At 43.9% G+C, this 18,315-nt stretch overlaps 1 protein-coding gene across 1 annotated transcript in view; it reads right to left on the bottom strand.

Annotated features, from left to right (window-relative positions):
* Positions 1 to 17,589, bottom strand: part of LOC119660162 (zwei Ig domain protein zig-8-like) — a 241,780-nt gene extending 224,191 nt beyond the window's left edge. Inside the window, exon 1 of the mRNA XM_038068566.1 lies at positions 16,458 to 17,589. The gene's annotated coding sequence lies outside the window, so the exon portion shown is untranslated. The remainder of the gene's footprint in view (positions 1 to 16,457) is intronic.
* Between the last annotated feature and the right edge of the window lie 726 nt (positions 17,590 to 18,315).

Below are 18,315 nucleotides of genomic sequence, written 5' to 3'. Positions count from 1 at the left end.
CTTTTATTTGATACACCACATGAACATATTCAGTAAAAGAAACTTGGTCCCATTTATACGTGGCTTCAATGTGCAACAATATAATTCTCCGCATATATGGGGCTCCACAGTTCCAACCTTTCTACCGAATTTCGTGTTAATAGGCGTAACTGTTTCTGAGAAAAGTCCTTGTAACCGACAGGTAGACGTAGAGGAGTCGCCAGATCTCCCAACAGGCACGTTCCTTTGGATAAAAGAATCATCATCATCATCAACGGCGCAACAACCGGTATCCGGTCTAGGCCTGCCTTAATAAGGAACTCCAGACATCCTGGTTTTGCGCCGAGGTCCACCAATTCGATATCCCTAAAAGCTGTCTGGCGTCCTGATCTACGCCGTCACTCCATCTTAGGCAGGGTCTGCCCCATCTTCTTTTTCAACCATTGATATTGCCCTTATAGACTTTCCGGGTGGGATCATCCTCATCCATACGGATTAAGTAACCCGCCCACCGTAATCTATTGAGTCGGATTTTATCGACAACCAGACGATCATGGTATCGCACATAGATTTCGTCATTGTGTAGGCTACGGAATCGTCCATCCTCATGTAGGTGGCCAAAAATTCTTCGAAGGATTCTTCTCTCGAACGCCGCCAAGAGTTCGCAATTTTTCTTGCTAAGAACCCAAGTTTCCGAGGAATACATGAGGACTGGCAAGATCATAGTCTTGTATAGTAAGAGCTTTGACCCTATGGTGAGACGTTTCGAGCGGAACAGTCTTTGTAGCTGAAATAGGCTCTGTTGGTTGACAACAACCGTTCGCGGATTTCATCTTCGTAGGTGTTATCGGTTGTGATTTTCGACCCTAGATAGAAGAAGTTGTCAACGGTCTCAAAGTTGTATTCTCCTATCCTTATTCTTCTTCGCGTTTGATCAGTGCGGTTTGATGTTGTTGGTTGATTCGTCTTCGGTGCTGACGTTGCCACCATATACTTTGTCTTGCCTTCATGGACGTGCAGCCCAAGATCTCGCGCCGCCTGCTCGATATGGATGAAGGCAGTTTATACGTCTCGGGCATGACATCATGGGAAGAACCCATGATGTCGATATCGTCAGCATAGGCCAGTAGTTAGGTGGACTTGAAGAGGATCGTACTTCTTGCATTTACATCAGCATCACGGATCACTTTCTCGAGGGCCAGGTTAAAGAGGACGCATGATAGGGCATCCCGTTGTCGTAGACCGTTGTTGATGTCGAACGGTCTTGAGAGTGACCCTGCTGCTTTTATCTGGCCTCCCACATTGGTCAGGGCCAGCCTAGTCAGCCTTATTCATTTCGTCGGGAAACCGAATTCTCTCATGGCCGTGTACAGTTTTACCCTGGCTATGCTATCATAGGCGGCTTTAAAGTCGATGAACAGATGGTGCAACTGTTGTCCATATTCAATAATGATTCAATGATGTTCTGGGCGTATAGGGCTATCCGGCCTAGCAAGATAGTGGAGAATATCTTGTAGTTGGTACGCAGCAACGTGATACGTGCATTGTGTGATATCTCCCTTTTTATGTATGAGACAGATAATGTCTCGTTGCCAATCGCCAGGCATTGATTCATTGTTCCATACCTTGAGCACAAGTTGATGAACCACTTGGTATAACTGGTCGCCTCCATATTTAACCAATTCGGCTGTAATTCCGTCGGCTCCTGGCGACTTATGATTTTTTAGCCGATGAATTGCACGCACTGTTTCTCCTAAACTTGGTGGTGGCAGTATTTGTCCGTCGTCTCCAGTTGGCGGGACCTCCGACTCGCCGATATTCTGGTTGTTCAGTAGCTCATCAAAGTACTCAACCCATCGCTCTAATATGCCCATTCTGTCGGAAATCAAATTTCCCTCTTTGTTTCGGCAGGATGAGCATCGAGGTGTATAAGGCTTCATCCTGCTGACTTGTTAGTAAAACTTCCGCCCCTGCTGCGGTTGCTCCCTGTACTTTTCTAGTTCACAGACTTGTTGGTTCTCCCATGCTTCCTTCTTCCGTCTGTGAAGTCGCTTCTCCGCTCGACGGAGTTCGTGATAAGTCTCTGCGCGTGCCCGCGTTCTTTGAGAATGCAACATTACTCGGTATGCGGCATTCTTCCGTTCCGTTGCTAGCTTACATTCATCGTCAAACCAGCTGTTCCGACTCATTTTGCGGCCGGGGCCAAGTATGTTTGTGGCCGTATCCATGATAATGTTCTTCAGGTGATTGTGAAGATCATTTGTTGATGCTTTATCGCCAGGTCCTCTGTTGACTGCGGTTATTGCGGCATCCTTTTCCCTTCTACAGGTGTCGCCGAGGGTTGTGCTGTGGATGGCTTCAATGTTCACTCTCGCCTGATTGTCAGAGGGGATTCTAGGTGGTAGTGTTATGCGAGCTCATGGCACCATGCCAACGAGATAGTGATCCGAGTCTATATTGGCGCCCCTATATGTTCTGACATTCATCAAGGCTGAGAGGTGGCGGCGTTTGATCAGCACGTGGTCAATTTGGTTAAAAGTGGTCCCGTCTGGAGAGGCCCACGTATGTTTGTGGACCGCTTTCCGCGCAAACCAGGTACCAACCATTTCGTGTGACCCTGCTAATTGAATAATCCGCAGTCCGTTATCATTGGTTTTTTCGTGTAAGCTATGGGGGCTAACGTATCGCCTGAATACGGGCTCCTTCCCTACTTGGCTGTTAACATCCCCAAGTATGATTTTGATATCATATCTGGGACAAGCTTCGAGGGTTGGTTCTACTGCCTCGTAGAAGGTATCCTTCTCCGACTCTGCAGTCTCCTCTGTAGGGGCGTGAACGTTAATGAGGCTTATATTTCTAAACTTGCCTCGCAAGCGCAGACGGCATAGCCGTTCGTTTATGTTTTCAAAGCCGATAACAGCAGGTTTCATTTTTTGGCTGACTAAGAAACCTACTCCGAGCACATGGTTTACTGGATGACCGCTATAATATATGGTGTAGTGGTTCTTCTCCAGGAAACCGGTCCCTGTCCATCGTATCTCTTGTATCGCTGCTATATCAGCCCTATATTGCGACAGGGTATCGACTAGCTGGTCATCAGCTTCATCTCTGTACAGGGAGCGCACGTTCCATGAGAAAATGCGCAAATCGTTGATCCGTTGTCGTTGCCCGGTTTTTCGTTTTAAAGTCCATCCTGTCAGAGGCTCCTTTCGTGGCTCCGTAACATCGGTTTTCCGTGTAGGGTTGTCAGCCCTACCCAACCTCCAACCTGGAAGACCAGTTGGTACAGTTTGTCCTGTTTTTAGGCGCGGGAGACTCGCCTTCATCCTTCTCCGTCTGCAGCTTTTCGTTACGAAAGGACTCCCAGCGGTCACCACGTGGAGGTGGAGATAGGGTTTGATAGTAGAGCTGTTGGTGTTAGTTCAGCAGGAATTTCCCAGGTTTTATGCTCCATCGTGGGTACCAATCAACGTTTCGCCCTGGGACCTATGCTACCCTTTGATAAAGGAATGCTCGGCGAATACGTATGAACATGCGCTTATTCGAATTTGGGGGTGTGCGTGCATGGGCATGTTTAGGCGCAGGTCGGGTGCGTGAGAGAAAAACACCTACCTAGAAGAAGAAACCAATATGATGGAAAAAGGAGAGTAAAATTTACGATGAGTCACAGTGCCGGCTTTTGGGATTGGCAAGCAGTTTCCCGATTGTCAATATCCCTTGACTGCAGTGCCTCTAAAGTAGATTACTTCACTACCGTTGCATCTAATACTGAAACTAAGAGGAAAAAGAGGCGTTTAAAAGGAGTACATCACTCCCAAGAAAGTGGGGTCACCTGGTCGGAAAATATCACAAGAACTAGTTCTGGATCAATTTAGGAGAATCTCGACAATCCTGGCTAATAAATATGGAACTGCACAGCGGGAAAACCAAACATAGGAACAGTATCAGAATACGGACAAATTATCGTTCGCCCTACTGGGAGGGAAATTGTAAAGTTGTCCGTATTCCCAAAGGGCAAACACAGTGTGCACCAGGCCATCCAAAATATGGCGAAAACCAATCGTGTACTGTACAATAATGGCAAGGTCGAAAGAAATGCTTCGAAGAAAGCAAGCGTTACTTAGGTTACTCAAAATCTAGAGGGTGGTAAGCTTGAAAAAAGGGATAGAGAGGGAGCGAACAATTCGTATGGATCCTCATAGGACGTGAAAAGGCAAAAAAGCCCCTCATCGGCAAAGAGGAAAGCAAACAAAATGGCAGACATCATGGAACCAGCGACGTCGGCTCCAATTCACTCAAAGGAGGTAAAGCCTGAAAACGGAACCAAGGAAGCAAGGACTAAGGTTCGCAGTTCGGAAAGAAAAGTGCGAAACGTAAAAGAAGCTAAGGCCCCGAAAAAGGGGATGTGACTTAGGCTGATATTCTCAGAAAGGCCAAATCCGATCCGGAGCTAATGGACCTTGGAGAAAGCGTCAGCCGAATCGAACGCTCCTGAAAGGGAGATTTGATGCTGGAGCTAAAACAGTCTCTGGACAAAATTCACACGTGAACTGTGGAATGGGGCAGTCGAACTACGAACACCGGGGATCCTATTTTCCTCGAGGCGGAGCTAAACTTGGTGCTTGCAAATACCGGAAATGTATTCACTGTATTGCTCGGACTCAATATTCGATTTGACATATGCGAGTATCACATTGGCGAAGAGATTGGTTTGGTTTGTCAGTAAGCACTCTCATAGCGACTATCAACCAAATTTCGTCCTAATTGAAAATGGGCCGTGGTGCGATGGGCTTATCCGTGGAGAAGGAAATCAGGACTGGCCCGTGGAAAAGTTTAAAGGAAATGCATTCACATAAATACTATTGAAAGGCCACAATTCCGGCGATACGGCTTCAGAAAAGGTTGAGCAAGTAACGAAACGCATAATGAGAGTATGTCAAGTCGGCGAGCTTTGGCAAGTAGTCTGTTAAACTATTGGTGAAGCGAGGAAATCGACGAAGGATCTAACAAGGAGAGGACGACTAGACATCTACGAGAAGCGGAAAACTTCCAGTTAGGCTTAAGTGGGCTATATATATCAGCAAGTGAGATTGCATCAAGAAATTTTCTGCGAAGGTTGACCAAAATATTGAGGAATAGCATACAGGGTTCTTATAAAAAAGAGGAGGACGCGAACACCACAACTGACCAGTCTACATCCTCTACTCGTGATAGTGATAAAGCTCTTGCCTAGATTTGCCCGAGAATCGGGGATTATAAAGCCCCCGATTTGGATGCTGTCCTGAATAGAGCCTTTAAGCTCGCTGTTAAGAGCAGACCTTACTGGTTTATTATCGTATTTTATATATGCATAGTAGAAGGAGTTCCCTCCACTCGGTGGAAGAGGCAAAAACTAATTTTGCTACCGAAGCCAATATAAGCAACCGGGCAATCTATTATAGTACGGCCTAACTTCATCGACTTGCTAGGAAAGACGCGTGAAAGGGTCATCCACAATAGCCTACTCCCTATAATAAAATATAGGGATGGCCTAGCGACAATTCGGAGTAAGCTTATTCAGCGATCGACGGCGTACACGTGGTCTTGGTCGTGGTAGGGTCCTTGCACTTCCTGTTCCAAAGGAGGCTACGCCAATCACTGTCGTAGACGATCTAGCCTCGGTTGCCGTTTTGAAATTACCTAAAGGTGGTGAAGTGTACGCTAACAAAACCATTAGCGCCATAATAGCGCGACTGGAGATGGTCCAGTTTGACCCTACCGAACAAAAGAAGGCGATGTTGATTACCAACCCTAGGAAAAAGAATACGAGCAAGTATTCGCTTTAGTGGCTACATCATCACTTCAAAACCTGTTATTAAATATCTGCGGGTGATGATTTACGCAAGAAAGCGGCAAACACCAAGATATTGTTAGCGCGGATGGTGACCAAGATACAGTCGCAGATTATTTGTGGCCGGAGGTGTTTGCTCTATACTATTACATGTGGCACCACTTTGGGAGGAAGCATTAGCGTGGAAAAGCACTGGGAGGAGGGTAAATTTGATCTCAGGCAGGGCAGGATATATTATTGTGGAAATGGTCCCGATGGACATTATCGCAAGTGAGGCACGCTGTCTGTACGATAAAAGGAAAATGAATCCAGGATACGGAATACTGAAAGGTGGCGTAGTGGGAGTCGTTGGGAAAGTGGCAGGAAAGAAGGAATGACTCACATAGGGGTCACTACACACAGATTCTAATTCCCTGTATGAAGGAGTAGATTCAGCGACCGCAAGCGAGATTAACTACCAACTGACCCGATTCCTGCCAGTGAATAGTGGTTACAGAAAGTACCTGCAGCGATTTAGGTCGAATGATTTTCCCTTTTACCCTGAAATGAGCCGAGGGATGTTTTACTATATGCACGATTTTAGTCAGAGAGGAGTTCTCACGCCGTTATTAAAGGAGTTGAGCAATTTGATGATGGTTGATCAAGCGATATCACGATCGTTTGATTGTGGCTAAAATCAGGCTTAATGTGGGTGATTATATCTATGGAAGAAAAATAACGTTGGTAGCCGGAGTTGACTATAGAGTCAAAACCAGTGATTAAATACCTTGGTTTAATGCTCGACTCGAAGATGAGCTTCTTCGAGCAAATCAAAGCAGCAGCGGATAGGGCTGCAGCAGGAGTCGCGGCCTTGAGTCGGCTAATGGCGAATGTCGGCGACCCTATATCAACTAGGAAACGTCTCCTCATGGGAGCAACGCAGTCCGTCCTTCTCTATGGTGCGGAGGTATGGGCTGATGCACTTGACAAGGAGGTGCATCGTAAACGCCTCGCTCAAGTGGAGAGGCGGGGAGCTTTGCGAGTGGCGTCTGCTTATCGCACGGTCTCCGAACCGGCTGTGATGGTGATTGCGGGAGTGATCCCCGTTGCCCTCCTTGCCAAGGAGCGCAAAGCTATCTACCGCCGTAAGAGAAGTGGTTGCCCGTGAAGAACGTCAACGCACCCTTAACGAGTGGCAACTTTCTTGGCAAAATGAGCCAAGGGGCGTGGACTGCGCGGCTCATCGACAAATTAGATCCGTGGTTGAACAGAAAGCACGGTGAGATTGATTATTTCCTTACCCAACTTCTAAGTGGGCATGGAGGTTTTCAGTCTTACCTGCACAGGGTTGGGAAGGCGCGATCTCCTGATTGTGTGTTCTGCAATAGAGTGGCGGATGACGCTGAACACACCTTTTTCTCTTGCGAGAGGTGGGACGGCCTCCGCCAGCAGCTTTATGCAGACACAGGGGAGCTCTCTCCAGATAACATTGTGCGAGAGATGCTGAAGAGCGCTGGCAGCTGGAATCGTATTGCGCATTATGTTCGGGCTCTTCTTACTACGAAGAAGATTGAACTCGACCGGCAGAGGGATCGGACGGTGAGGGGTTCCCTGAACTAACAGCTCCCTTCCTCCCCTCCCCTCCCGTTGGTGAAAGGAATTCCCTGACTTGAAGGCTCCCAAAGCCGGGAGAGCGGGAGGGCTAGCCCGAAGTAATGTGTCAAACGGTTCCAGGCTAGTTCTCTGATGACAGGGAGGTGTCATTTACCCTATGATTCTTTGTATCCTCCACCGATGCAAGAACTAAGGTATCTGGTAGCGTATGCAGAATCAAGTGGTCCCGAATTGTTAAGAGGTTGTGATCCTAATGCTTAAAATATTAGTTGGGACAGCAGCAAATGCAATCTAAGTGTAGAGAATTTGATTTCATCATTTGGTCTCATAACTGTAAAGGTAGAGTGCGCCCCTATGTTCGTGGGACCGAGAAGAACTGAAAAGCTCTGTGATGCCGCCAGAGAGCATGGTGTTGACGAAACTCCAATAAAGTGGATCTTCGTTATACTAACGCAGAGATTGCTATGCTGGAGTGGGTGTCAATCGCTATTTAACAGCAGAAGCAACGAAAGGCTGCCCCTCAGGAAGTGTGCTGTCGCTATTTCTGTGGAGTATGCTGATCGACTAACTACTATGCGAACTGCGAAATTTGCCAAAGCGCGCTCAAGCTTACGCTAATCACGTGGATGTGTTTACTATTGTTCGGGATCTTGGAACGTTGTGTAGCAATATACAACGTGCCGTTGATTTAATAGATAGTTGGTTCCTCAGGCATGGCCTATCAGTTAATCCAAATAAAACCACGATGGTATTATTTACAAAAAGGAGAAAACTGGATGGATTTTGTCTCCCAGAGATGAGGGGTACAACCGTTCTTCTTTTGAACAAACATGTAGATATCATTAGGCCAATGTTCGCTTATGCGTCCGTAGTGTGGTAGGTTAAAGTGAGACAAAAAGGTTGTCACCGTTGTCACTACAAAGAACTTTGTGTCTGGGACTAACCAATGAATGATCACGACATCTGGCGCAGCTCTAAATGCATTACTCAATTTGCCCAGTCCCTGGATATATTTATTCAAAGCACTGCAATTAAATTACCTAATTCTATTAGATCCATGGCGAAACAACGGATCTAAGGGGCACTGAACATTGGAAGAGTTTCTGGGAGTACTGAATCCATTTCTTACAATGCCTTCTAATCCTCGGGCTCCGTACATCTGTTTGGTAGAAGATATAAAGTTAACGTAAAACGTTGAGAGAACTGAGAAGTCCCAGAGGAATGCGTGGCGGGATATACGGAAGTCTTCTACACCAACAACTCCAAAACAGAACAGAGTTCTGGACTCGGAGTCTACCTCTTTAATAAACATGAGAAGTAGGCTTTTCCTTGGGACAATATGTAACGGTTTTTCAAGCAAAAGTATATGCGATCCTAAGGACGGGAAACTGGGTGATTGACGAGCGGTGTCAGAACCGTTTATCCTGCCGAAAAGCAGGAGGACTTACAAGAGTACTGTGGGCATTCTGACAGACCATAATTCACTAGCTAGGCATATGCTTAAAATAGGAATTATTCAAGATGATACGTGTCCTTTCTGTAATGAGGAAGTGGAATCCACGGAGCATTTCCTATGTGCATGCCCTACCAATGAACGCATCAGACATCAGATGACGTTAGATGAGGGTGTCGAGTACAAGGGGCCACCACGGCCTGAGTGCTAAGAACCTATAGCTTCTCCCCCGCACACGCACACCTGGAGCATCTATCATCTTCAAAATTCGGATGGTAAAGTGCTATTTTTATGCATTTTAAGTTAATTTCCCAGGTGATTTGAATGGACGATCTTGAAATACTTCAACACGCTTCAAGAATTATATAGTCCTATTTATAAAACTGGCACCTCCTAATCGAACGCCACCATTTCGTTGTCATCGCGTCCCAGGCTTGAATAATAACACAATGAATCCCCTCTGTTAATCAGGTGGAGTCATCCGAAATAAAGTTTTCCGTAACATCCGTGTTTACACAAAACCTTAAAAAGGGGGATTTCACTCAGTGCAGCAATTGCAGAGGTATCAAATTGTTGAGTACCATCTATAAGATATTCTCTGTTCCCTTGCTGAGTTGGATTGCCCCATAAGTCCAGAACGTCATCACCCTTTACTGAAGAGGCTTCATTCCAGGCAAATCAGCAACAGATCGGACGTGTGAGGACAGATAAAACTAACAGGATCACTTAGAAGATTTTTCACTCTCAACAACGATTTAAGAAAAGAGGATGTCCTGCATCCTTTTCACATTGCCCCTGGAAAAATGATCTGTAATGCTGAAATGAATACAAGAGGTAAAATGCTTTTCAAGTACACCCAACTAGTGACCTTTGCCGACGATAATGGCGTCATGGGGAGAACGACCGGAAATGACATCGATGTGCGCCAAGTGCTCGTTGACTTTTGTGAAGTATACGATAGTGTAAACCCCTAATGCTCCGTACAGAATAACAATCGAACTCAAAATCCCACCTAGCCCAACGAGGGCTAGGTAAAAATCCAAAATGAACTGACATAAAGGTTTACCATAGTGTCAGGACTCAAGCAAGAAGATGGTCTGGCCCCCACTTTCTTTAACTTGGTGCTTGAATACGTTGTAAAGAAGGTGGCCTCAGTTGATACCAGAGGTACGTCACTAGTAAAGTTCGGACAACTGGTGGCGTACGCAGACGACGTGAATATTCTTGCACGATCGTGCGAAGGAAGTGTTCGAGAAGTTCGCGTCAACTGCGAGTGAATTGGCTGTCAAGATCAATGAATCCAAAACGAAATACATGGCATAAACTCAAAAGGCGGCTTCTAATATGAAGATTGCAATTGGCTAGTATAATTTCGAATAGGTGAACCAATTTATCTATCTAGGAACCCAACTCTCGAAAAACGGAAACGAAAAACACGAAATTCAAAGGCGGCTTGCTAATGCTCATAAAGCACTTTATGGGTTCTCCCCATAATGACACAGATGCAATAAACTACGCATCTACAGCATATTCGTCCGATATTAAGGAGATGCCGGTGAATCAGGTACAATTTAGTCATAATCAAGAGATTACAATGGACTGGCCAAATCGAAAGAATGCACGAGGGAAGGATTCCGAAACGAATGCTGATGATAGCCGACAAAAAGGGAAGCCAAGACAACGTTGGAAGGGCCCAGTAGACGCAGAATGAAGATCAATTTCAAGATGTTTTGTACCTGGGAGGACAAGGCTCGATTTGGGATGTAGCACCATCGAAGAAGATCTCATGATGTATAACACAATTTGCCTTCATCCATGAGGGCAAGACGAAATATGTTGTGGCAATGTCAACTCCAAAAATGAATTCAACAACAACAGCAAATCATACTGCTCAACTGAGAATACAACTTTGAAATTATGATGTCCGTCACAACCGATGATGTATTAACTATGAAGCCGAAGGAAAATCCTCGCCCGGCTGTTGGCAACCAACAGAGCTTATGGTAACTAACAAAAACTATACTGCTTAAAACGTCTCGCCGTCGAATCAAGGCTCTTTCTATGCAAGACAATCATGTTAGCAGTCTTCATGTATTCCCCAGAGATTTGGCTTCTTGGGAAGAAAAGTGGGAAACTCCTTGATGTGATCAAGTGGAGATCCCTAGGTAGAATTGTTGGCTCCTTACAGGAGGATACTGATGAAAATAATGAGCGACACCATCACTGTTTGGTTGTGGATAAATCCCACCTGAATAGGCTGCGGTGGATGAATCGCCTAATCCGTATACTGGTGGCTGATCCACCCCGGAAAGGGGCGATATTTACGGTAGAGAACTGAGGGATCCTTAGTGCCTATCCATTTAATGTCGGACCGGATCAAATGGAGAACAACTTAGTCCCACTTTTCTTGGTCCAAGACCCGTCATTTTAAGCTAAGCACCCAAAGTTTAAAAAAAAAGATGACTGACGGTTTCGCCCAGGGTAGAGGCAACTCATTAGACGCTGTTTCACCGCTATATAATTCGCAGTCAAGTTGTGTTCTGCGAATGTATAGAAGAAGAGCGTTAACATCTGTGTTTGAGTTTCTTTAATCCCAGGATAAATGTGAGGCAGCGTCTGATTAGTTGATTCTGCCTGTATGAAACTGTAAGCCTTCTTCGTCCTTGATGGCTCGTTTGGAGTTCCTTAGTAGGGCAAGCCTGGACTGGAGACCAGTTGTTGCTCGTTGATAACAATAATTAGGCCATATTACATGCGGAATTATTACAAAGTATCAGGAGTTGTTTGCACAAAGACTAGCAGTTCCAATGTAGGGCTGCAGCCTGCTCTATTGACCGGAACTCATCCTGGACTTCACTTAAGATTTACGTGGCTATGTCTTGAATGTGTCATGGAGTAATAATAGAGTACTCTTTAAAGATCGTAACAGCACACTAGGAGGCAATGCCGTCTGCATAGAAGGGATGTAAAGTGTAGTTTCTTAATGACAATCGAAACAAAGAAAAATTCCAATGTTTGCCTTCAGGAAACTGACGGTCTGGGATTGTATCAGGTTAATGGTAAAATTAAAGCATTTTTTTTTTTAAAGAATGACATTTCAGAGTTACATGGAGTGGTTTATCAGACCATATTTTGTCCTGATTTCCCAACGTTTCATCGGCATGTAGGGTTATTCACAACCACATTTAGCCTGGAAACCATCATTCTCCTAGAGAATGACAATATTTAGGACATAGGATGACCTGCCGAAGGCTCCCATCTGAACCCAATCGAGCATTTTTCGAATCAATCAAAACGCCATCAGCTGAAGGAGATGGAATTAAGTCAACACTGCGTACCCGATTTGGAGATAAATAACATATAGTTGGAGTAAGTACACCTTCTCTGAGGGTTTCCGTGATGCCATTAAAGCAGTTGAGCAGTTTGATGATCAGCTGATGAAGCTCACTTTTATATCAGCTAACCGCGTAATTCATTTGTTCACCGCCGAGCGACATACAGGTCGACCCAATACTTAGAAAAGCGCCTTCTGGAAAATAGTTTGAAAAGTTGGTGAAAAGACCTGTAGCGTGTATAATCGTTTGCAGGGTATGCTTTAATGGATATGTGGGTGGAAAGGCAGATGCAAAACCGGTCTCATGGGGCAAGTAGTTGATACACATAATAAGGGTGACGAGGAAAAATCCCGTGCGCGGCTGTGACTAGACAGCCCTAGTTCGCGGAGTATGCAGACACCCATTATAAGTTTTATAATACGCGAGTATTGGCTTCCGATCCTGCTAAATGGCATTAACCTTTCTTCCGAGTGTTTTTTTTCCTTTTTTACTTTTCCTAGATTTTAGGGTATATAGAAATATACTCAAGCAAAGTATTTATTTAAGTGAAAAAATTGGAAATTTAGAATATTAAAATTAAAAAAGAAAAAAAAAGAAAGAACAAGGAACTATATATATAAATAACCCAGAAAACATTTACAGACATGTATATTTACCAAAAAAAATTTTGAAGTATCCTGGTTTTGGTGGAAAGGGTGGAAGCAGTTGATATACAGCCCAATCCTAACCCCAACCCCCAACCACCCAACCCAACGAGTATTTGGCTGTAGGGAGGAAACTGAATGAGAAATAGGACGGTTAGGGTATTATATTTTTACAAGGTGTTTGGTTAGTTTAAGTCTGCAGTCCTTTTGTATAGTCAAAGTATGATTTTCTGTTCTCAAAAGAATCCACGAATTGGTAACACACAACTGGATAATGTGGCCAACTTCTTACAGTAGCTAGGATCGTTTATCCATTTTCTTATTAGAGCCAAAGAAAAAGGCGGCAGAGGTCTAAGCGCAATTACTTATTGGAAAGCCTAAAGGATACTGAAATAAATTTTACTTACTACAATTTTCTGCGTGAAAAGGTGGCGGAGAAAAGAGGAGTTAAATTGAGGCTGAATGGAATTTTCAAAACGGGACAATAACGACCTGTGAGTGGATCGGCCCGCGGAACGATTTCATCCCATACGCGGTCGACGCGTTAAATAAAGTGTTCCATTTCCCTATATTTGATATTGAGAATAATAAAAAGTAAGGTAATTATATTCCCATAGGACACCGCCATCTTTTACAGCCACTGACTGGCAAGCCGCATGTAATTAACACAACGTAAAAAGTGCTGGATGTTGGACCGCGAAGTCTTACGGCCATTGTAACACTTCGCTATACGTAAGCTGAACTTCACGAGAAACTTTGCTCTGGACTTTCCAACCAGGGCAAAGTGGTATGGCAAGGATATGACTCAGTATTCTTCACCAATGGATCAAAAATAGACTGTATAGTAGATACAGGCATTTTATCGAATAAACACAGTGTGTCCGAGTCGTATGGTCTACCCGGTTTCGCCAGTGTATTCCAAACGGAAGAACTGACGATACTGGAAGCCTGTCGAAGGCTGGGGCATGATACGAGCCCCACTCGTAGCATATCTATTCTGAAGGGCAGCCAAGTGACCATTAAAGCCTTGTACTCAGCGGACCTTAGACTACGAAGGCTCACCATCAGTGCCAAGGCAAGGAGGATTTGCCCCGCTTATAACAAAAATCGACTGCAGGAGCTCTTGTGACACGCTCCTGCAAATGCATACAAGATTACGGCGTCTTGCACTCCCTTCGCTACTGCTTAGTTCTAGGTAGAGTTAGGCCACGGACACTAGGTAAACCATTCTTTGACAACCTCAGAGATATCTTTAGCTGCAGGGTGGGAAAGGTGTTTTCCTTCGTGAATGCTACAGACTAGCTCTGAATATCTGAGCTGGCTGGACTCTGCCTCCTTGCTCTCATAACAGCAGTCATGGTTTCAGTAGTTTATGGCATCAAAACGGCGCACCGCCATGCTAATTGGACTCCTTGGGGTAGTCACTGATACTACCCTACCAACCATACCAGCTGTGGCAGAAATCAAGGGTGCAATCAAAGGAACGAAACTGAGAAAAACAACAGGACCTATTGATATCGCAGCTAAGCTTTGGAAAGCGAAGAGTTGGGATCCAACTTCCATCAGTGAATTTCAATCGCGTTTTTGAAGAGGGTAGAACAAAATCTAAGTCGTAAGAAAACGCGACCCCCAAAGATAACATTGTATCTTGAAGTCGTCGTCCGCTATGGATAATATCTGATTCCTTAAAAGTTTTTGAACGCATTCTTGACAGCCACCATTTGAACCAGGGCAAGTTTGTGAGGAACTGCAGAATTGCTTATGCATTGCATGTTGGGTTACAGTTATTCATGGAGAAAAACTGTGAGAAACATCACTCTCTCTACATTAGATTCCCAGATTGAGAAAAAGTGTTTGACCATATACAATGCAAATCATCTGTTATGCTTTTCACCAGAACCTAGGTGCCACAAGAACTCGTGCAAGGTTAAATTGGCCTACAGTGATCTAAAGAATTAATTAAAATCTTTTCGTGTCTCTGTCGGTCTTCATCAAAGAGGTGCCTCTTGACATTGCACTTTGCTCTTGTAATGGATACTGTCACACGCAGATGAAACTTCTAGTGATTTACACGCTGCTCTATACAAATGTTGATTTCTTAGCGTCTCACGACAAAAGTGATCCACGACTGAACCAAAACAAAACAGAATTTTAAAGACCGATCCTAATGAAGCAAGCAATCCCACTGGGAGTAAAAGTGATTTAGTTGGGAACTGAGCGATTTAAGCATCTCGAATCAATGCTATCAGTCAATGGTGTACTGCGTATGCATCAGTACAACTTGAATGAAGTGCCGTTCTGCAACTAGTGCTCTTTGTGATCAACGTATCAACAAACGTCTCAAATGCATCAACATCTTCCTCTGTAGTTCAGTGTGCTAGCCGACTATAAAAAGCAATGAATGGTGCGTCTCGGTAATGGAGATAAAGAAGTTTCGTTGGAACAGTTGCGTAACGTGCTGCGATCGCATTAGCAATGAGGACGTTTACGTCTTCCGTCTTCGATGGTATGGTAATGTAATTTCTACTCATGAGAACTCACTAGCTAAGATTAATGTGCGCATCAAAGTCGAAGGGAAACGGCCGAGACAACAATAGCTTGATATGCTAGATGAAGGTTTGAGAGGATTTCGACTCCACCCTGATCTAGTCTATTAAATAGAAAAATGGCGTAATCCATTAAGATGATCTGATTCCGCTACCGAACCGGACAAAGGCTAAAGAAGAAGGAGGAAAAGGCATATCCGATAGTAGCCGAATAAAGGTAAGCAACTCAGTTAGTGAGTTAAGTCAGCAATTTAACGCAATTTTTAAGTCTAGGCACTCCCAAAAAGTGGTCGAAACCAGAAATAATTACAGACTAAGCAATTTTCTGTTTAATTGCATTAAATTTACTTAAACTATGTGCATCTAATGTAAATGCAGTTTTATTGAATTTATTTAAGAAAGGCGGGTTTTTTTTCTTGCACAGCAAATTATCAGAAGATTATCTGTGGCACCTTTTTACGTTTGAAGAGTCGTATTTTCGACTAGGGGCTACGTAGGAGGGCTTATGTAGGAGGGTCTGCAGCGAGATTGAGTAACAAAATCATAGTACAAATCGACAAGCCTTATAATCTACTTCATCGTTCAAGATTTATTTATCTGAATAAAACTCGAGAATTCGCCTTAATTGCAAAAACTATCCTAAAAGATCCCAATCTATGTTATTATGGGTCTTCTAGAATCGCTAAGCAATGGCATTACCCAAAAGCACTTCCCATGTTACGTAGTGAAGTATAGATCATACTCTTGCATTATGGCCTCCTACGATGAATCTTTTTCGATGCTTAATTAAATTTGGTGTATAAACTTTCGCATACTTCCGACTCGAAAAGTTTAAGTTGCTTATTGATCGAACGTTTGAAGTACATGAACCAAAGATTCTTCATCAAAGTTATATGGCATCCTTCGCTCTTCCTACAAGAGCTTATGATTCAACTAATTCTTTTGAGGATAATAAGTTCAAAGACGGAATACTGAGAAAGAATTTCAAGATCTCAGATTGTCGTGTAAGATGAACCACGAAATTGATTTTCGCTGAAATACCTTATTAGTTATTATAATTAGATAGAAAATTGTTACCTGAAGCCTTAAAGAGAAGTTTCCGCAACTTGGTTAAGATTCTTGGAAAGTTATATTTGAACCAGCCCCAAATTCACTTCGACACGACAATCTATTAAATTGCACGATATTCCAGCACTTGTGCTAATTTCTGTTTGCAAGAAACGACACAGTTTCACTTAACTTTCACTCAACTTTCAGAAACTTGCGAACGAGACGTTAAAACTGGATAACTTGAGTATTATCCTTTTATCAACTAATTCACATATTCCGTGTTCGTCGCAAAACACCTTACCCGATATCCATTACACTCTGCGAAGACAAGTGAAAGTAACGTACCCCCGCATTCACTGCTTCCTTACAAAAGCATTTCACTGAGACCACGCTAAAAGGGGCTAATTTCGTGTAAGATTGAAGGTTAAATTTGCACTTAATCCGCTCTTGTTAACTTGCTTGGTAATAGTAGGAAGTGTTGGTTTGTGCACGGGGTGGGAATAAAAACATTTTGGCTAGGAAACTTGTTGGGAAACTGTGGTCAGCATCCAAATTTCTTCTAAGATCGAAGATAGTGCCGTCCGCGGTATTCGAGAGGCAAAAATCCTTTAACTATTTGATTTGCAGGTGCTGACTGTTGCAAGGATTTCTACGACAAAATCACAAGTGTACACCTATAGCACATTTCCGATCATAAACCGTACATTCAGGCTATCTACTGCGGAATACACGTTTATAACCACCGGAAAGTGGAGGATCAATTCACGGCATTTGACCGCGAATTCAAATGTATGCCTAACGCGGACATTTCCACGCGTAATCGTTTTTTATTGCGAATCAAGATTTAATCAGTACACACACGACAGAGAAGAATATGTATCACCGGGACAAGTAGAGGATGCTTCCGATGTTGGAACGCGGTGTGATTGCTCTGACTAACGAGGAGCCCCCAAAAAGTCCTTTACGTCACCGTACGAAATGAATTCTGTAGTAAGTCAGTTTTATGCGATTGTCAAGTGTGCGAGAGCGAACGCTGGAGCCAACAGTAAGCCCCAGATACTGGGAAGCGAAGTGGTGAAGGGATGATTCTGCCCCATTTCACAAACGGCACCGATTTCGCTTTCCAGGGCATTGGATGCTCATCAGAAATATTTGATTGCTGCACGGAAAAAAGCAAAAGCTGTAACAAGACGTGAAATAGTTGCTTGGAAGCTCAGTGTTCTAGTCAAGACAAATGCGTACGCACTTTTCCATTACGTTCCCCAGATTTTAGAAACTTCTGCTGTGTGGAACCTAGAATCCAGCACGCAGGGTCGGTACTGCTGGAAAAATGTCCCCGCATACTGTGTACTTGCCCCTGTTTCCAGCAGTCAGATTGCATTAAAGAAGTTATGCATCTTGAAAGCTTGCACTTTTTTTGCCAATTTCAAATTACTCGTAATAAGAAAATTGGATTCGCACGCTTGGGTGTCTATTGCAGTCTCAGTTTGAACTCACTCATCCGGAAGGACAATTCTCCCCCAGGCATTGCACTACCCGATTGGGGGTGTTCAGTCGATGGGCTAACGGCTTCCAAGGCCTGAGATTAGAAGAAAATTATCCGATGAACGATGATGATAAGGCGTATCCGCTTAGCTTCTTCCCCAAAACTTTTTCTGCTTTCTCTTAATTTGTTAGGATAAAAGTGAAGTGCTCTAATAAATTTCTACATTTGGCTGCAGAGGCAGGATTTCACTTATGTAATTTATCAGCAGACTGTCCCAATGAAGGTACAATCAAATGCTAATTGTTTACAATTGATACTGTTGGATAATTATGTGCTTCCATTGATGGTTGTGATACGGGCAAGATGCGTGGTCTTCAGTTTGATGACAGTGGCTACACC

Source organism: Hermetia illucens, chromosome 6 (assembly GCF_905115235.1).
Source record: "Hermetia illucens chromosome 6, iHerIll2.2.curated.20191125, whole genome shotgun sequence".
Lineage (NCBI taxonomy): Eukaryota > Metazoa > Arthropoda > Insecta > Diptera > Stratiomyidae > Hermetia > Hermetia illucens.
The sequence above is the reverse complement of the archived record's forward strand: the minus strand, read 5'-3'. Positions and strand labels throughout refer to the sequence as shown.